Source organism: Macaca thibetana, chromosome 8, assembly GCF_024542745.1.
Source record: "Macaca thibetana thibetana isolate TM-01 chromosome 8, ASM2454274v1, whole genome shotgun sequence".
Lineage (NCBI taxonomy): Eukaryota > Metazoa > Chordata > Mammalia > Primates > Cercopithecidae > Macaca > Macaca thibetana.
The window spans coordinates 18,930,562-18,951,436 of record NC_065585.1 but is presented as its reverse complement, the minus strand read 5'-3'; positions in this window follow the sequence as shown (position 1 = coordinate 18,951,436).

The following is a 20,875-nucleotide window of genomic DNA, read 5'->3' as shown; positions in this document are numbered from 1 at the left end:
ATAATAAATATATCAAGTATAATTAAAAAATTGTAAGCTATTAAAAAGAAGTTAAACTCACTTTATTTGTAGATCACATAATCAGCTCTGTAAATATTTCTAAAGATTCGATCAACAAAATCTTCTGAACTAATAAATGACTCTCTGAAGGCTTCAGGATATAAAGTCGGTACATAAAAATCAATTATATTTCTATGTAATAGCAACAATCAGAAATTGAAATAAAAATTTAAAAGGCCATATGCAATAGCATCAAAAATAGAAAATATCTAGGAATAAATTTGGCAGAGGATTTGCAATATGTACACTGAAAATGACAAAATATTTCTGAGATAAATTAAAGAAGGCCTAAATAAATGGATAAATATGCAGTGTTTATTAATTGAAAGGGTCTTTACTGTTAGAATGCCAATTATTCCAAAATGGATCTATAGTTTTAAAGCAATCCCAATCAAAATCCAAGAATGCTTTTTATAGAATTTGACCAGCTGATTCTACAATTCACATGGAAGTTTCAAGGCTGTAGATTAGTCAAAACAAGTTGGTGAAGAACAAAGTTGAAGACATTCCACTATCTAATTTCAAGACCTAAAGACTTACTATAGAGTTATAGAAACCAAGACAGTGTAATACTGGAATAAAGGTAGACATGATTATCAGTGAAACAGAAAGTCCAGATAGCTTCCTTATTACTGAGAGCTGACGCCAGTTGAACATGTGAATCTGAGAATTCCTGTGTTCCCAAGACTGCAATGTCAAAGTGTTTAATCAGAATTTTAGTGATGGATCAAACTCTATCTATAATGTTTTCTTACCTAATGATATTCAGGAGGTGACAACTTGAGCCTCAGAGCTTTTGGAGGAGTTGCCTTTATTAAAGTTGTCTGGAAAGATAAGGGGTGGAGACATGTCATGGTAGCTCTGTCCTAGCACCACCACTGCAACTAGAGTAGCTCCATTTTCATCTATTGTATTTAGTGTGTCTCCCCACATGGTTTGGTAGACATGTCAAAATTTACAATAAAATCTTTTTTTAAAAAATTATTTTAAGAATTCCCTGGGCCTGGACAGTATCATTTCTCTTACTAACATTTAACCCCTATTGTATTATCTTTGAAGGCAATATGTGATGATTGACCTTATGTAATGCCAGGAGAATTTATAATTCTGTACCATCTAGAATTTACAATGCACTTAACTCTTTTTATAATGCAAACATACCTGTGACATAGACAATTAATTAATAGCATTCCTGTTTTTCTATTGAAAAACTGTAAAGAAGTTAGGCTCCAGTGAAGCTGTGGTACAGCTAAGAATCAAACGCAAGTTTTTCTAACTCCAAAGCTAGTATTAGTCTCTGCAACTCTTCCTCTAGTGCTTAGTGTATTTTATTCTAAGATACTTGAGATGCACTTCCATTTTCTGATCTGGCATGTAACAAACTCGGAAGTTGCACTCTATCCTAACAAGTAAAAAGCTGACAAACTGAAAAATTGACAACTCTGCTCATATCCTTAAGAGAAGTGAGATCACAAGGCAAAACCCTATTCCCAGAACTGGAGAAACAGACAGGCAAATATAGAGAATGACAACTTACCAAGTAGAAACCCACGAGCAGCACCTCCCCAGGAAGCAGTGCTGGGCAGGGAAACCTGAACTTTAATTGAAAATTGCTGGAGACTCAATGTGGACATGTGTTGGGGCAGGTGTGGGGTGGGATATTTTTCTGAGTTTTACCACCAGGCACTCTATGTGGTCCCATCAGTGAATTGGAGAAAATTCTAGTGTTTCATGTGGAAGGAGAGAAACCCTTAACTCTAGCCTACTCTAGTCATCCTGTCCCACTGAAGTGGAGTAAGATGAGTATTGATAAGCCAGAGTCAAATTCACAGTCCATAACCCAGGCTCCCTAAAAGATGAGACCTAATAGCAGGGCATATTACCACCACTTTATCACAGTTATATTCACAGGAGTTCTTTTCCCTAGTATATCGTGTCCAGCTATCAAGGAAAAATTAAAACATACTGAAAGTTGAGATACTTACAGTATTTGGGAGATTTAGGAATAAGGCCTACAGAGTAGGACACTGATATTGATACGATTTGACTTTGTGTCCCCACCAAAGTCTCAACTCATATTGTAATCCTCACATGTCAAGGAAGAGACCTGGTGGGAGGTGATTGGATCATGGAGGCGGTTTCCCCCATGCTGTTCTCGTGACAGTGAGTGAGTTCTCACAAGATCTAATGGTTTTATGTGATTGGCAGTTCTTTTTTTGCTCTCTGTCTCTCCTGCTGCCTTGTGAAGTGGTGCTTGCTTCACCTTCTCCTTCCACCATGAGTGTAAGTTTCCTGAGGCCTCCCCAGCCATGTAAGTCAGTGAAACCTCTTTCCTTAATAAATTACCCATTCTTGGGCAGTTCTTTAGAGCAGTGTGAAAGTGGACTAATACAGATATATAAAACTGGCTAAAGCTTACCTTGGTCTTGCAGACTTTCTGAATATATTAGGATCTATACTGGGTTGAATAGTGTCCCCTCCAAATTTATCTCTACCCAGAACCTGTGAATTTAACCTTATTAAAGAATAGGACTTTTGCAGATGTTGTAAATTTAAGGTTGTACAGAAAGGCATTGGGTTCTAAATCTAATACGACTGGTATCCTTATAAAAGAGGGAAATTTGGACACACAGACACATACACGTTGGGAGAAGGCCAAGTGGAGACAGAGGCAGAGGTTGGAGTTAGGCAGCTACAGGCCAGGGAATGCCTAGGATTGCCAGCAATCACAAGGAGATAAGAGGCAAGGAGATTTTCTCACCTACAGGCTTTAAAGAGAGCAAGGCCCTGCCAACATCTGGATTTCAGACTTCTGGCCTTCCAAACAGTGAAAGAATAAATTTCTGTTGTTTCAAGTCACCCGGTTTGTGGCTTTTAGTAGCCCTAGGAAACTAAATAGGGTCTGTTTAGAGAGGTCTGTAGTTCCATTCTCAGCTCAATGGTCCCTGGAATGAAGGTGGCTCAGGACCTGAAAGCATTGGTAATGGTTTCCCTGGCATATCAAAGAAGGAATGTGCTTACCAAATGCAGGTAAGATGGGAGTGAGTAGAATGATGGAACTTTTCAAAGGACTTTAGTCACCTTTTTGGTGCAAACAGTACAAGGATTCAAAAACAAAGAGTGGGGATCTCATCCTCCATATATCACTGTCTAAAAACAAGACCTCCTGTGAGGCCCTTACTCGCTCCAGGCCTTCCCTCTCTGATAAAAAGGGACTCATTTCCCTGGGTTTACTAATTTTCAGAGAGATGGTGATATCTGATAGCCAAATGATTGTGAAAATGTTTTGAGGAGTCTGGGAGTATTCAATTCATTGTCATAGAGGCTACAGAAATATAAAACAATCTTATTATTTTTACTTTTCTATTTCTGTGAGCTGGAGTCTTCAAATACGGGATGAGGAAAGTAAACGGCTACTTTGCTTCCAAAGTTTAAGTGTCTATCCTTTCCCAACCTAACAGCAAAGCCTCTAAAGGAGATATAAAGGAGAGAATCCATGTTCTGTTTTGCTATTAATCCAGCTTATAAAGTGTTCACACCTCAGAAAAAAAATATAATACCATTATAACCCACCCAGCAGGAAATACGGATTACCCTTCATCTTCATCTCAAATGGAAGAATGAGGATTTTTTTGTTTGTTTGTTTTTGTTTTTGTTTTTTTTTGAGACGGAGTCTCACTCTATTGCCCAGACTGGAGTGCAGTGGCACCATCTAGGCTCACTGCAAGCTCCGCCTCCCGGGTTCAGGCCATTCCCCTGACTCAGCCTCCTGAGTAGCTGGGACTACAGGCGCCTGCTACCACGCCCGGCTAATTTTTGTACTTTTAGTAGAGAGGGGGTTTCACCATGTTAGCCAAGATGGTCTCGAGCTCCTGACCTCATGATCCACCCGCCTCGGCCTCCCAAAGTGCTGGGATTACAGGTGTGAGCTACTGCATCCTGCCAGAATTAGCTGTTTTAAACAATTAAGGCAAGTGACTACCATTGGCTTGTTTGCTGTCAGATCCATTCCTTGCACTTTCTTTGCTCTGCTCTGTATTGCAGGAGGGCACAGCCCTGAGAAATGCAGAGATACTAGAAGATCCACTAGGAATCTCTGGGGGCTGATGGAAGGGAGGAAGGAAAGAGAAGCAAAGGTCTTTGTCTCTCTCTCTCTCTCCCTCTCTGCCCCTTCTTCCTGCTGCACTGTCTCTGGCAGGGTCTGTGTATTCTCTGTGGCATCAGCACCACCCCTCCCATCTTCCAATTCCTTCCCCATGACCCCAGCTCCCATCTGTCAGGATCACTGGGATTTCAGCTTCCAGTGTTTCCTCCTGGCTCTTGCTCTGGTAGCCTAATCCCCATTCATTTTTCCACCAGCTGTAGGGATAAGAGTGGCTTCCTAGGGTTTTTCATTTCATATCTTTTCACTTTCCCCTTTTCTCTTTTATCCCTTCAGCATCTTTGTAAGTAACTCCCTGTATTAATGCCTCCCCATTTTAATTTACCTGGCATGGGTTTTGTTTTCCTGGATGGACCCTTATTGAATCAACAAGTTAAATTATTTTGTCTCTTCATGGAAGAATAAATAATTATTTCCAAAACTTTCCTGACTGTAGCCTTGGAAAAGATTCACTGCCTTTAATACATACTATAGTTTTGAAAAACTACAGCTGCACAATTATCTATCCTGATATAAATGCATGGAACATTCACGCACATAAGTAAGTCTTCAGTTTTCTCCTTGCTCTACAATGTGCTTTGGTTATGAAAATAAACTTTTCAGAGGTGGTAGGGTTTGTTAGTAGGTAGTAGGGAAGAAGGGGTATTCGGTATGTTAAATTTTTCTCAGGAGTTAAAAATGTTTCTGCATATAATCAGGATACACCCCCAGTCCTTCTAATTAGTAAAATCTTTCTTATCCTACAAAATTCAACTCAAATATTACTGCCTGGGAAAAATACATTCTTTTCTTCTTTATGGGCACACAGCGATTTTACACATCTCAATCTTCTGTGTGGGTAGGTCTAGCCATGTGCCTTGGTTCTAGCCTTGAAATGCAAACAGAAGGGAGACTATCATTTCTGGGCATGTCTCATAAAAAACCTCTCGAGCTGGCTTATCTGTGCTTTTTTCTCCTTCTGCCTGCTGGCAAGGAGAAACACATGAGGATTTTGAAAGTGATGTGTTTAAGATGGGAGAGCCTGTGTCAGCCTGGGTCCCTGGAATACTACCAAGGTGGAAAGTCAACCTACTAGTCCATTTGCCCATCCAGGATGACTACATGAATCAAAATAAACTGGTTGTAAGCCACTATATACTTGGGCTCTACTTATAACAGTGCATATTACTAACCAATATGCCCCTTCTGAAAGGCTTTCTTTAACTCCTGTATAATCAGTAGTTCTTTATTTTATTTTCCCCTATTGTACCTTGTTCATACCTCCTTGGCAGCCCAGATCAGACTGGATTAGAGTTTTTCGTTCATGGCAGTCTTTCTCTCTCTCACCAGAGAATGAGCTTCACAGCGGCAGCGAGGGTCTCATTTACCTTTGTATCCCCCATGCCAAGCATTAAGGATGGGATGTACGAGGTCTCAAGAATTGTATGTTGAATTGAATGGACTGGAATTGGACTCCTGCCTACTCTGTCTTTCCTTCCCCCCATCCTTACTAGGTTGAAAATTTTGTTCTTGAACCCTGATACTTTTTAACCAATGCTCACTATGGGTGAGCAAACATATCACTCCACCCATTTACCAATCTGCTTGCAGTTTTAACTTGAGACTTCTGTTTGTCAGCATTCCCCACCTTCCACTGCCACCACCACTATTCGACTGAATGCTGACCTCTCAGCCACAGCTAGCTTCACTATGACTCGCAGGACTCAGCATGACAGCGATGCTTTAATATCCTGGGGGATGAAAATAGGTATGTTTTTATGAACACCTGATAAAATACATTTGAATTTATGCTCTAAGCTGTTATTTATTTAATTGAAAAAAATAATCCTCATGCCCGGAACTCTCATTTCTAAATTTAAACATCATTAGCTATAATCCAGGATTAAACAAACTAACAACCTTGAAAACCCATGAGTCCTGAGGTCAGAACTAAGATCAATTCAATGAAATGCAGTTTTTGGGGGGGATTTCTGCTGGAGCAGAACAAGGATAATAAAACAGCAGAATATGTCTTTATATTCTTTACTCAACAAAACTGAGAGTAAACGGTGCCTTTTTAGCTTCTATTCACCTTACTGATATTCTGCTGGTAGGAATTATACAGATTCCTATGCTATTCCATTGCAAAGTAACTGAATCACAAAATGTCAAGGATAGAAGGTCCTTTGCAATTCATGTAGGCTGGTGATTCCTGCTATTTGAGGAATGTGGATTGCTTGAAATATACTCTCAAAGTTGTAGACACACACACACTTTACATATAACTTCAATAGTTCAAGTATTCCCTGGAGGACATCTGTAATCTCTCATTCATCCATGGATGCTCGTTAATAAAATTTTTCTAGGAACTAACAAAAACATGTGGGTATCTGCTATCAGTTTTACTCTCTACAACATGAAATGGCAATACATGCCGCATCCACTCATTTATCAGTTTCTCCAAATCATGTTTTATATGCTTCTAGCTCCTACACACTGGGCTTGTAGAAAATTCAACCTCAATCTTTATGAAGAAGCCGATCTCATCTATTCCCACAGGATTCTGTAAATGTTTAAGGTCTTACAACGGGCAGATCATTAGGAGAGTTGACACTACTTACAGCTGATGTGCCACAGGTACCCGTGCCATTAAGGCAGTGAACTTTCTAGCTGCATTGCCAAGCTGGGGTAGGTGATCTTTTTCACTGTGGTTCTAGAAGCTCTTACTCCAAGTGTTCTATCATATTGGTGTCAGCAAGCTACCCCATCAGAGGTATTGTCACCCCTTGGACAAGGGGAGGATTGTGACCATATGTGAAGGCAGGAACACAGCTATGACTGACTCTTGAGGTCCCAAACTCCAATTCTATCCCTAGTTCTGGGGTAGAAACTAAAATTTTCTCATCTCCTACAGGTTTCATTCCTCTTCCTGGGAGAATTCAGCATGCATCTTTTCAACTGCTGAGGCTGTCTGCAAGATAGGAAGGAAGTCTATGAAAACAATTGAGCACCTGGGCACTGGAAACAGACGACTTGGATTCAAGTTCCACCTTTACTACTGACTGGTTCTTACAAATGCATTAGCTTCCTAGAGCTGTGGGAATAAATTACCATAGACTTGGTGACTTAAAGCAACAGACATCTATTATCTCACAGTTTTGGAGGCCAGAAGTCCAAAATGTTATCAGGGTCAGTTCCTTCTGGAGGTACAGAAGGAGAATGTTCTATGCCTCCCTCTGAGTTTTGCTGGCTGCCAGCAATTCTTGGCATTCCTTGGCTTGTACAAATGTCAATCTAATCTCTGCCTCAATCCTCACATCACTTCACTTCTTCTCTGTGTTTCTCTTCCCTTTTGTTCCTTCATAAATGCCCTTGTTTTATTTAGGGTCCATGTCCACCCTAATCCAGGATCATCTTATCTTGAGATTCTTAATGACATCTGCAAAGACAGTTTTCCCAACCAAGATCACGTTCACAGATTCTAGGTGGACATTTATTTTGGGTACCACCGTTTAACCCACTACAACAAATGTAAGCAATTTTGTTAACCTCTTTGGTCCACAGTTACTAAGGATGATGATAAAACCAGTAAACTCTCCCATAAGTTTATTGAGGGTTAAATGAGTTACACATAAAGCATTTGAAGACTTCCTGGTAAATAGTAAATATTCCTTGAGATAGTATTTGCTATAAGGTGAGTGAACTTCTGAATAGAACTATTAATTCTGTTCTTGATCACTCAGTTCAAAGCCTCATTAACAAAACCCAAAGCCAGAGAGCGTAAGTGCTAATAAACTCTTGTTTATGAAGACGTGGGAGACACACCCACTGGAAAACACAAATTCCTCTGCTGCATCCTGTATCTATACTGTTTTACTATTAATATATAGATTTTGGTGGTGAAAATGCCAACAGCCTGGCAGAAAGCCTTTTATTTAGCCCAAAGACTATCAAAATTTCTAGTGATACAATGTTAGAGATAAAATGAAGGTATGTTAAGGAAACTAGAAACACACTAGTTTTAACAGAAAGAATATAACATAGGGAATTGGCAAATCAGGGAGAGCTGGAAATACAAAAAAGGAAACACTGAGATGGTACAAAGACAGTAACGGCAGGTAACAGCCACACTCCTAGCTAAGGAAACAAAGGGGAAGTGTTGGGGTCATTGGAACTTAGAAGCTTAGAGGGGCCCTGTGGATTTGGGAACCTATGGTAGGGTAGTGCCCATGTGGTGCCGGTGTCTCTGGAGCTTGAAAAAGACCCTCAGGCTGGGACTTAGACCTCACAGGAAGGGGCACTGTCCATCTTGTACTGTGTTTCTAGCAGATGGATGATAAGGATAGTCCTGAGAGCATTGGGAAAACTAGAATTTGGTCCCATCTGCTGCTCCTAAAACCAACTGCCACTCGTTGGATGAAGACCCCTTGTTGGAGTGACAACAGCAAGCAGGAAAGAGCAAGTCCCTTCCTTCTCCTCTAGTCTTCTGGGCTTCTTCCAGTGCCCTCTGTGAACAGAACCAACCAGGAGGCCAATAGGCAAAGAGTAAAATGATTTGCAGAATCCAGCGACAGTGTCATGAAGCTGAGAATAAACAGTGTACTTGGAGTCAAGAAGCAACAGCTTAATGATTAGCATTTGATAACTACGTGGCAAGCATTTACATGTATTATTTCTATTAATCCTGATAATGGTATTATATATGTCATGTAAGATATAGCGTAAGAATATAATCAACCTTTGATTACACCACCACTGCAAACAGCAACTAAGGTTAGAAAAGTTAAGCCTCCCAGTGCCAAAGAACAAATAAGTGGCCAAGCAAAGATTTTAACCAAGGCCTGCCTCACTTAAAGATTATAGTCTTTTTAGTCTGAGACACCATCTGAATATCAGAGTTAAAATCTAAAATATTCTCAGTCAGCCTCCTGTAATGTTGTGTGAAATCTAAAAAAAATATATATGTCTACCAAGCATAAATGTAACATTGTGCATATGGACTGAAAATTTGCCTCATTATCAGAGAAATAATATATGTACCTTGGTGGCACAAAAAAGGATTAATGTGTTTTAGTCTATTGCATCATCATATTAATAACCATATGATACTGCTCTCAAAAAAATACATGTGACTATTTTCTGCAGTGTCTAGAACAAGAAAGGTGATAACTCATATCTATTCTGCAATGGTGAAGTCACAAATGAACTTTTGTTTTTTTCAATTTGGGGAATTTTATCATCAGAGGAACTTTGGAAAACTATGCAAAAATGACCACGATGTAGGGATTAAAAACCTCTCCTGCTATCTAACCCATGCCCACCTCACCTGGTGTCAGGATTAGAGTAATAACCTCCTGACTAGGCTCCCTATCTCAACCTGGCCAGTCATTCATTTTTCACCCTGTGGCTGATAATCTTTCCAAAATACAAATGTGTTCGTGTCACACCTGGTTGCAGTTTACCCCACAGCCCTTGCAATGACATTAATATCACCTCACAGGGCCTCAAAAGCCCTCAGGTTCTTGTACCCATTTACGTCTTCAGATACACATGCACAGGTACACAGGCACCCCACACCCCACAACTGGATCTTGCTGACTCTTTCTGTTAGACATCCTATTTTTTGACTGATTCACCTTCCTGCCTCTAACTTCCATTTACACAGCTACCCTATACCCACTCCTTGCCTGCTGTATTAGTCCAGGATTGCATTGTTATAAAGAACTACCTGAGACTTGATAATTTTTTTTAAAAAAAGAGTTTTAATTGGCTCATAGTTATGCAGGCTGTGCAGGAAGCATGGCTGGGAGGCCTTGAGAAACACGTAATCATGGTGGAAGGCAAATGGGGAAGCAGGAACGTCCTACATGGCTGGAGCTGGGGAAGAGGTGAAGGGGGAGGTTCTCACAAAGAGATCTTGTGAGAACTCACTCACCATCACAAGAACAACAAAGGGAAAATCCAACCCCCATGATCCAATCACTGCCCATCAGGCTCCACCTCCAACATGGAGATTACAATTCAACATAAGATTTGGGCGAGGACACAACCCCGAACCATATCACCTGCTAGCTCCTGCTTATCTTCCTAGGAGTCAACTCAGGATTCATTTTATCTTGAAACCATCCTGGAAAGCCCCTCTTCCAGATTTCTGGGTTTCTAGCTCCGCCTTAAGCTTTGGTAGCACCCTGAGCCTCCCCTATCTCAGTGCAGATCATACTGTGCTGTCAATGCCATTTCCTTGGTGCCTCTACTAGATAGAAAATCATCTGAGAAAAATGATAGAGTTTGTTTCTCACTATTTTATCTCCACTACCAATAAGGGCCCAGTGAATAATTGTACCATGATAGAATTCATTCTTAAATAAAAGATGAAGGAATTAGAATGGAATAAGGACATTAGCTTGTGAGAGTGTGAAAGCCATTCCACGGTATAAAGCAATACACAACACTGGTTTTTCCATTTGGATCAGGAATCAGAGTTAGGACCAATGGATAGAAATGGATTGAAAGTAGATTTTAATTCAATACAAGAATGTAAAATAATTAGAACAATCTGAAAATGTGGAATGCTGGTTTTAGAAATATGGAGTTTCCTGTCATTGAAAACGTTCAAGTTTAGAGGCAGGATTAATAGGATGGCTAATAGAATATACTCTCAATACCAACCTTAATATATTGGTAGATTTTTCTGGAATGTTGTGTTGGAAAAGATTCTGAGACTCTGTGTGGGGATTGAAAGAAAAACTTACACAATCAATTATTAGAGTCTGTCAAGAAGTTTATCAGGACTGAATGAAATATGTAGTAATTGTCCATACCTGTCCCCCTGCCCCATATCCCTGATTCTGTTCCATACATCACACACAGAGAGAGACAGACAGAGAGAGAAGAGACATAAAATGAGAATCTTAATAGAGAGGCTCTCATTTCTTTAGTCAAAAATCAGTCCCCTCATGGCTGACACTGCCTGGAAATTCTGATTTTCTTTTTTCTTTTTTGACTTAATGGAAAAAACTTAATGTCGACTGTCTCTTCTTTTAACTGGAAAGTGAGTAGCTTTGTAATAGTTAACACATCTTGATTTATTACTGCTTATGCCTTTAAACAGAAAAAAAACAGAGAGAATGAGAAAGAGAGAGAGAAAAAGAGAGAGAGAGAACTGGGTATATAGCTGTGGACAGAAAAGATACTAAGCTACAGGAAACCACAGCTATTAAGCACACCAAGGTCTTCTAACTGGGAGCAGCATCCAACAGGATTAGGGAATTTTGCTAAACATTGGGCTCAATAAGATCATTTTATGAGAGAACATGAAAACAAGTCTCAGCACAGGATTTAAATTCCACAATTCTTGGGAAAAGAGAATCAAAGCAAACATTATCCTGGTGAAGGCAAGACTTGATGAATCACTCTGGATTTCTGCATTTTGTTCATTAGATAAGGATCTTCAAGGAGTTAAATAAAGGCCATTTTGTTAGCCATGCTGTTATTGTCTTTTTGGTACTGCCTTTTCTTACCATGTTAATCTTTGGTGTGCAACTAATGTCTTTTCGGCATTAAAGTCAGGAAGCCTGGTTGATACAAGGGCAGTGAACCATGAATTTTCTAGGTGGGTAATATACTGACTCTGATAGTTAGACTCCACAGAGGTAAAAATAAATGGGCTCCTTTCTTGCTTGTGGAAGCATTAAATGTGTGAACAGCACATATACCTGAGAGATACTAAATATTAAGCAAATGTCAGTTGTTATTATTGTAGTATTAATATTTTTACATGCTGTCAAATGTCAAGGGATTTGCTCTCAAAGTGCTGCTTCTAGGACAAGTATAGGACCTTCGATTTGTAATCTCAGGAGTAAGTTAGCCAACATGAGGAAAGGAAGAAATACGACTTAGAGACCAAGTGCAGATTTTGAAAACACAGACTTGAGTTTGAATTCTGACTCATCTACTTATTAACTATGTGGGCTTGGGCAATAATATGGTTTGAATCTGTGTCCCTGCTCAAATCTCATGTAGATTGTAATCCCCAATGTTGGAGGTGGGGCCTGGTAAGAAGCGATTGGATCAGGGGCATGCATTTCCCTCAGGTACTGGAGTTGCAATAGTGAGTGAGTTCTTGTGAGATCTGGCCGTTTAAAGTGTGTAGCACCTTCCCCCTGTCCCTCCCTTGCTCCTACTTCTGCCATGTAAGATGTTTCGCTCCTCCTTTGTCTCTGCCAGAATTGGAAGCTTCCTGAGGCCTCCCCAGAAGCAGAAGCCGCTGTGTTTTTATACAGCATGCAGAAGCAAGAGCCGATTAAACCTCTTTTCTTGACAAATGACCCAGTCTCAGGTATTTCTTTATAGCAATGCAAGAATGAACTAATATAGGTAAGCGATTTGCCTTCCCTGATCTCAGTTAATGGTTGGATTAAATAAGATTATGCATGCAATCAACCTAGGGGATTCACAATGCTTGGGGCAAAGTAAGTGCCCATATTTTTAATTTTTAAAAATAATTTCTTATTGTTTGTATACATTTATTTTGACTCAAGTTCCTTTCCCTTCAATCAGTTCTCCACATTATAACCAAAGATCTGTTCCTAAAGTGTCAATCTGACCACATTGCTCTTTACTTACTCCTCTTCCTTGGTTCCCCTTTATACTCAGGAAAATTATAACAGGTCTCTTCCAGTGAATACATACATACCAGAAGCCAGGAGCTCTGCTAAATTCTCCACTTATATTGTCTAATTTAATTCTTGAAATAACCCTGAGAAATAGCTACTGTTATTATCCTCACTTCACATATGAATCAACTGATATTAAGAATGGCTAAGTAATTTGTCCAAGATGACCAGATATTAATTATGCCTAGTGTTCCATTATTGGAACGCTAAGCATGTGGGAGTTATTTATATCCTACTGCTCAAGGTTATCACCAAGGTCTGATTGCAAAAATTCAAAAAATTGCAACCTCAGGCATAAATGGGCTAGTGGCAAATGTCAGCATTCAAGTGTTTTGTTTGATTTCAAAGAATATGTCCTTTATAATTATAAAATTCTCCCTCTTAAACAGGCTCTTTTAGTGAAGAAGATTGGGCTTTTCATATTCTCACCCTGTTATTTCTCAAGTCTAATTCCTGGGCTCCCTTCCATGGTAACCCTGCCCTTCACCCACACTGATGGCTTCTTTTACTGTCTTGCCTCTGCACCCCTGGATCAACATTTCCTTTTCCTATAATATTTTAATTCTCCATTAAACATGGTTTTCTCATTGACTCTTGAGTCTCACCATTCAAGACTCAATTCAGTTCTTATCTTTCTTGGAAGCTTCCTTAACTATCTAGGTTCCCATAAAGTTCTATGCATGTTTCCATGATATTTCACCTGAAGTATATAGCCACTGGATATATCCTAGTAAATGGCTTAATATTAGTCTACTAGAATTTTCGTAAGAAGATATCACAAACTGAGTGGCTTAATAAATAGAAATGCATTTTCTCATAGTTCTGGAGGCTGGAAGTCCAAGATCAGGTTGCTTTCTGGTGAGGCCCCTCTTCCTGGCTTACAGACGGATGCCTTCTTGCTGTGTCTTCTCATGGCCTTTTCTTTGTGCATACATAAATGGAGAAAGAGAAAAAGAGAAAGAGACAGAGAAAGAGAGAGATGGAGAAAAAGAAAGATTTCTGATCTCCTTCCTCATCTTATAAGGACACCATATGGCCTTATTAGAACCCCACTATTAGGATATAATTAACCTTAATTATCTCCTGATGGCCCCGTCTCCAAATACAGTCACATTGAGGGTTAGGCCTTCAATCTATTAATATAAATTTTGGGAGAGACACAATTTAGTACACAACAAGCTGTTTTTTAAAATATAAATATATATTTTAGAATGTGCTCCATTATTGGAACGCTTATATATATATATATATATATGTATGTATTACACTGAATCTCGTGAGTACATGATTTCCCTCTATAATCCCCAGTTTCCAACATGTAATAATCACTCAGCATATATTTCTTGAATGAAAGAACAGAGAAACAAACAAATGAACATCTTTCATTGACTCTTAGTTGTATATGGAATGTAATCTAAATTCCTTTATCCACATACAAAGACCTCCATTGTTTGGCCCTACTTACTTCTCCAAAAGTGCCTCTACCTTTCTCCTAAAGCAATATTCTTAAACTTTAGTCTGCATAACAATTCCATGGAAAGCATGTTGAAAATGTAAGTTTCCACGTACTAGCCCTAGGGAGTCGGCTTCTAGCAACCCCTAGACACATTAGGGGTTTCTGAATGAGAAGGTGAAAACATTAAGAATGTAAGAAACACCAGTCTAGACAAATCCTCAACTCCTGGTTATAATAGATATCTATTTATATCTTGAAAATTGCTCCACTTAAGTCTGGCCTTTTACCTTTCATCACACACAGTAACTTCAGGTTTGCTGAAGAACTACTCCCCAGACAGGTACTTTTCTTCCCATTTCAGTGTGTAAGGGAGATGTATTAACAAATCAGTTTCCAAGGTCAAATTAGAATTTAGTTGCTCCTTGTGAGGAGTCCAGGATTAGACTAGTCTTGCTCAAAAACACAAGGTTAATCATTTTGATCATAATAATAATTTTAAAAATCCATCAGTCAAACAAATGATGAGCCAGATTAATGCTCTCTGTACTGTGTTGACTTTATGGAGCTGCACAGGCTAAAGAATAGGAGAGATGTCTGTTAAAATCATAGTTGGAGGGGATTTAACTCTACATCCTCCTAAGGAGGGGCGATGATAACAGCAAAACTTTGGAATCTGGAAAGGTTCTTAACTTGAAAATTTGGATAATTTACTAGATTTTGGAAAATCTGAGAGATGACCATATTGCCCCTGTAGAACTCCCAATAGGTTTAGAAAAAAATATGTATATTAGGTTAGTGCAAAAGTAATTGTGGTTTTGCCATTAAAAGAAATGACAAAAACCACAATTACTTTTGCACCAACCTAAATAGAAGTATTAGGTAAATCTGTAACTTCTTGATTATAACTGAAATCAAGAGGTTTACCTAAAAAGCTTCTAAGCCTATCAGTTCACTCAGTTGTTCTGTGAAGTTGTGTGACATGTGAAAGGAAAATAAATCTTTGGGCCCCCAAATCACTAAGTTAAAGGGAAAAGTCAGTCTGGAAACTGCTTAGGGCAAACCTGCCTCTTATTCTATTTGAAGTCATCCCTCTGCTCACTGAGATAAATGCATATCTGATTGCCTCCTTTGGAGAGGCTAACCAGAAACTCAAACGAATGCAACCATTTATCTGTCACGTATCTGTGACCTGGAAGCTCCCTCCCTGCTTCGAATTGTTCCATCTTTCCAAACAGAACCAATGTACATCTTATATATATTGATTGATGTCTCATGTCTCCCTAAAATGTATAAAACCAAGCTGTGCCCTGACCACCTTGAGCACATTGTCGTCAGGACTCCCTGAGGCTGTGTCATGGGCACACATCCTCAACCTTGGCAAAATAAGCTTTCTACGTTAACTGAGACCTGTCCCAGATTTTCGGGTTTCACAGACAACATCAGCAAAATAATGGAGATTTATTCTATGGAAAGTGAAAATGCAGTGGATCTCTAAACTGTTGGGAAAGGTAGGGAAAGGGTAGTTACCCTGTGTATCAGTGCTTTCATACAGACAACAGGGGAATTAAGTGAGAGATTTCAAGGTGATTCTTTGACCTCTACCTCTTCTTCTCACTTCACTCTTTCAAAACATTGGAAGTAAAACTCATACCCCAGGCAGAACACTGAAAGAGTCTTCTCTGAGGATGAGGGTGGGGTTGGGAGAAGAAAGATAAGGAAGTAGTTGAGAAACTACTGATTATCAGTAGTTTCTGATAATCAGTAGTTTCTGAGAAGACGGGTTACAGAACAGGTGACTCAGGATGATTCAGGTTAGAGAAGGTGACCAGGGGTGACTCAGGATGGAGCAGGTGACCAGGGGTGACTCAAGCCAAAACAGGTGACCAGGGGAACAGATGTGAACTACTGATTAGAACTGGCGGGAAAGTTGTTTACTGAAACTAGAGACAAGGGGGCCCCCCCACCGAAGAAAACCAGGAAGTTAAACTTTAAAATGGAGAACAAAGAATAAGAGAGCTGAACATACTGGCATACTGATTCTTTGAAAAGAAACTTGGAGTTCACTATATTTAACAGGAGATAATATAAAAAAGGAGAACCCAGGAATAAGAAATATCCTTAGAAAGTTAGAAAATGATTAAAATGCTACTGGAAGGTTGGAAGGTAAAGTTGATGAAATCTTCAGAGAAGTAGAAAAAAGAAATAGAGATGGAAAATTGGGAGAAAGGAAATAAATAGAGGAACTGTCAAAGAGGCTTAACATACTAATCAAGAGTCTCAGAAAGAAAAAACAGAGTAGATGTAAGGAAGGGAATATTCATCAAAATGATTAAATAAAATTATCAGGACTCGAGGTCTTTAGTTTTCAGGTTACAAAGGCTCACACAGTGCCTAGTAGAGTGGAAGAAAATAGACCACATCAACATACATTATCATGCAAATAATAACACCAGAAATTAAATTAATATTCTAAAAGTTTCCAAAAGGAGAGAAAAAAACTAAAGATAAAATATAAAGGAAAGGCTGGACCTGCAATCCCAGGACTTTGGGAGGCTGAAGCAGATGGATCACTTGAGCCCTGGAGATTGAGACCAGCCTGGGCAACATGGAAAAACCCCGTCTCTATAAAAAATACAAAAGTTAGCTGTATGTGATGGCACACACCTGTAGTTCCAGCTATTTTGGAGGCTGAGAGGTGGGAGAATTGCTTGAGCGCGGTAGGCTGAGGCTGCAGTGAGCTGCAATTGTGCCACTGCACTCCAGCCTGGGTAACAGAATGATACTCTGTCTCAAAAAATAAATACATAAAATAAAAATAAACAATAAAAGAAAAAGAATTTTAAAAGCAACACCAGACAATATTGTTTGTGGTGAATTTAGTGAAAAGAATATTTTAAAAACTAAGACAATTTTAAATTAAGGCCATTATTAATATCAAAGGAAAAAAATTATGTAGGAAAGGAAAAGCAATCTCGTGTTTGTAGTCAAAATAAAGTAAATATTAAGTATTAATTGAACCAAATTATGATATAGCTATTTTAGGAGGATTGAGTTGGGCAACAGAAAGTGTACTGTGTGGAGTTTTGGAGTAGTGGTAAGAAATAGATAAATTCTCAATATTAAAAAATTTCAAAAGAAACAAAGCAGTTGAAAGTAGTTGCATCTTTGGAATATAAAATGAAGGGTGAGAGTGAAGGAAGGCCGGGAAGAAAATGTTATTTTTATAATAAACCTCTAAAACCCCTTTGACTCTTTAAACAAAAACTAAGTTTGAGATTAGAGAGAGAAAGAAAGAAAGAGAAAGAGGGAGACAACAAGAGGAGAGAAACTGTCACTTGATAATTTATTGAATTTGTGATTGTTATAGAATATTTAACTTGTTTCTTTTTTTAACTTTTATTTTAGGTTTTGGGATACATGTGAAGGTTTGTCACATAGGTAAACACATATCATAAGGGTTTATTGTACATATTATTTTATAACCCAGGTTTTAAACCCAGTACCAAATTGTTGTCTTTTCTGCTACTCTCCCTGCTCCCATCCTCCTGCCTCAAGTAAACCCTAGTATCTGTTGTTTCCTTCTTTACATTTATAATTTCTTACCATTTAGCTTCCACTTATAAATGAGAACATTCAGTATTTGATTTTCTGTTCCTTTGTTAGTTTGCTAAGGATAATAGCCTTCAGCGCCATCCATGTTCCCACGGAAGACATGATCTTGTTATTTTTTATGGCTGCATAGTGTTCCATGTTATATACGTACCATAATTTTTTATCAGACCTATCTTTGATGGGCATTTAGGTTGATTCCACGTCTTTATTATTGTGAATAGTAGTGCAATGAACAGTCGTGTGCATGTATCTTTATGTTAGAATTTACATTCCTCTGGGTATATACTCAGTAATGGGATTGCTGAGTCGAGTGGTAGTTCTGCGTTTAGATCTTTGAGGAATTGCCATAGTGTTTTCCACAATGGTTTAACTAATTTATACTCCCACCAACAGTGTATAGTGTTCCCTTTTCTCCACAACTTCACTAGCATCTGTTATTTTTAAACTTTTTAATCATGTGAGATGGTATCTCATTGTGGTTTTGATTTGCATTTCCCTAACGACAAGTGAAATTGAGCTTTTTTTCATATACTTGTTGGCCTCATACATGTCTTCTTTTGAGAAGTGTCTGTTTATGTCCTTTGCCTAGTTTTTAATGGGGTTGTTTTTCTGTTGTAAATTTAAGTTCCTTACAGAAGCTGGATATTAGATGTTTGTCAGATGCGTAGTTTGCAAATATTTTCTCCCATTCTGTAGGCTATTTCCTCTGTTGATATTTTCTTTTGTTGTGCAGAAGCTCTTAAGTTTAATTAGATCCCACTTGTCAATTTTTGCTTCTGTTGCAATTGCTTTTGGTGTCTTTGTCATGAAATTTTTGCCTGTTCCTATGTCCAGGATGGTATTGCCTAGTTTGTCTTCCAGTGTTTTTATAGTTTTGGGTTTTACACTTAAGACTTTGATCCATCTTAAGTTGACTTTTGTGTATGATGTAAGTAAAGGGTCCAGCTTCAATCTTCTGCATATGGCTAGCCAGTTATCCCAGCCCCATTTATTGAATAGAGGGTCTTTTCCCCATTGCTTTTTTTTTTTGTCAACCTTGTCAAAAATCAGATGGTCATAGATGTGCGCCCTAATTTCTAAGCTCCCTATTCTGTTTCATTGTTCTGTGTGCTTGCTTTTTTACCAGTACCATGCTGTTTTGGTTACTGTAGCCTTGTGTTATAGTTTGAAGTCAGGTAACATGATGCCTCCAGCTTCGTTTCTTTTGCTTAGGATTGCGTTGGCTATTTGGGCTCTTTTTTGGTTCCATTTAAATTTTAAAATAGTTTTTTCTAGTCCTGTGAAGAATATAACTTCTAGTTTGATAGAAATAGTATTGGATCTGTAAGTTGCTTTGGGCAGTATAGCCAATTGAATAATATTGATTCTTTCTATCCATAAGCATGGGATGTTTTTCCACTTGTTTGTGTATTCTCTGATTTCTTTGAGCAGTGTTTTGTAACTCTCATTGCAGAGATCTTTCACCTCCCTGGTTAGATGTATTTCTAGGTATTTTATTCTTTTTGTGCCAACTGTAAATGAGATTGCCTTTCTGATTTGGCTCTTGGTTTGGCTGTTGCTGTATAGGTATGCTAGTGATTTTTGTACATTGATTTTGCATCTTGCAACTTTGCTGAAGTTGTTTTTCAGCTGGAAGAGCTTTTAAGATGAGACTGTAGGGTTTTCTAGATATAGAGTCATGTTCTCTAATTCATTTCTTATATGCCACCGGTCACAGAAATGTAATTTGTAAGATGGCAGCATATGTTTATGTAATTCACCATATAAACAGGAGAGTAAGAATTTAATATTTGTTGATAATTTAGTTAGTTGAACTTTTAAACTTAATTTTGTGTGAAGTACTTAACAAAATTTTAGTTAAATGTATTACTTTTATTAAAGATATAAAATAAAATATGCAAGCTTGGTGGTATGTAGAGAGTGAAGGTCAAGACTACCATTTTATATTTCATTTCATTCACATAAAATAATTTCTAAGTTCCCTTTTGATTTCATCTTTGACCAACAACTTATTCAAAAATATGTTGTTTTTTTCCTCCAATATTTGGATTGTTTCCATAGACTTTTGTGTTATTGATTTCTGATTTAATTCCGTTATGTTAAGAGATTATAATTTGTATGATTGAATGCATTCAGTCTTAAAATTTATGGTATATATTGGTGCTTGTTTCACAGCACAGGATATGGTACATCTCAGTAAATGTTTCACATACACTTCAGAAGAATGAGTATTCTGCTGTTATTGATGAAATTATTCTATAAATATCAACTAGATCAAACTTGTTGATAATGTTGCTCACATTCTTATCTTCTACTTTTTAAAATAAATGATTGAGAGGAGAGTACTGAAACCTACGACTGTAATTGTGAAATTTTTCTTTTTTTGCTTCTATCAGTGCTTGCTTCTTGTATTTTGAAGATCTTTTATTAATTGTGGGTTTTTGGATTTTTATATCATGTTGAGGAACTGATCACTTTATTAACAAAAATGACTTTCTTTGCCTCTGGTTATGTTCCTTCTTCTAAAATCTACTTTGTCCAATATTAATATAGCAACTCTAGCTTTTTAAAAACTAGTGTTACAATGATTTATCTTTTACTTTGTTTTAAATTTTAACCTATTTGTGTCTTTGTATTTAAAGTGTGTTTCTTGTAAGTAGAATTTAAATGATTGTTCTATTTTATTCACTCTATTATATTCTGAATTTTCATTGGAGTATATGGATAATTTACAATTAATGTGTTACTAATATTTCATGTTTAGGTCTATCACCTTGCTGTTTGTTTTCTATTTGCTCCACTCATTCTTTTTCTCCCTTCTTTTGGATTAACTGAATATTTTTATCACTGAATTTTATTTCTTCATTGAATAAGTATCTGTAACTTTTTTGTTGTTATTTTAGAGCATGCTCTATAACTTAAAGCATGCAC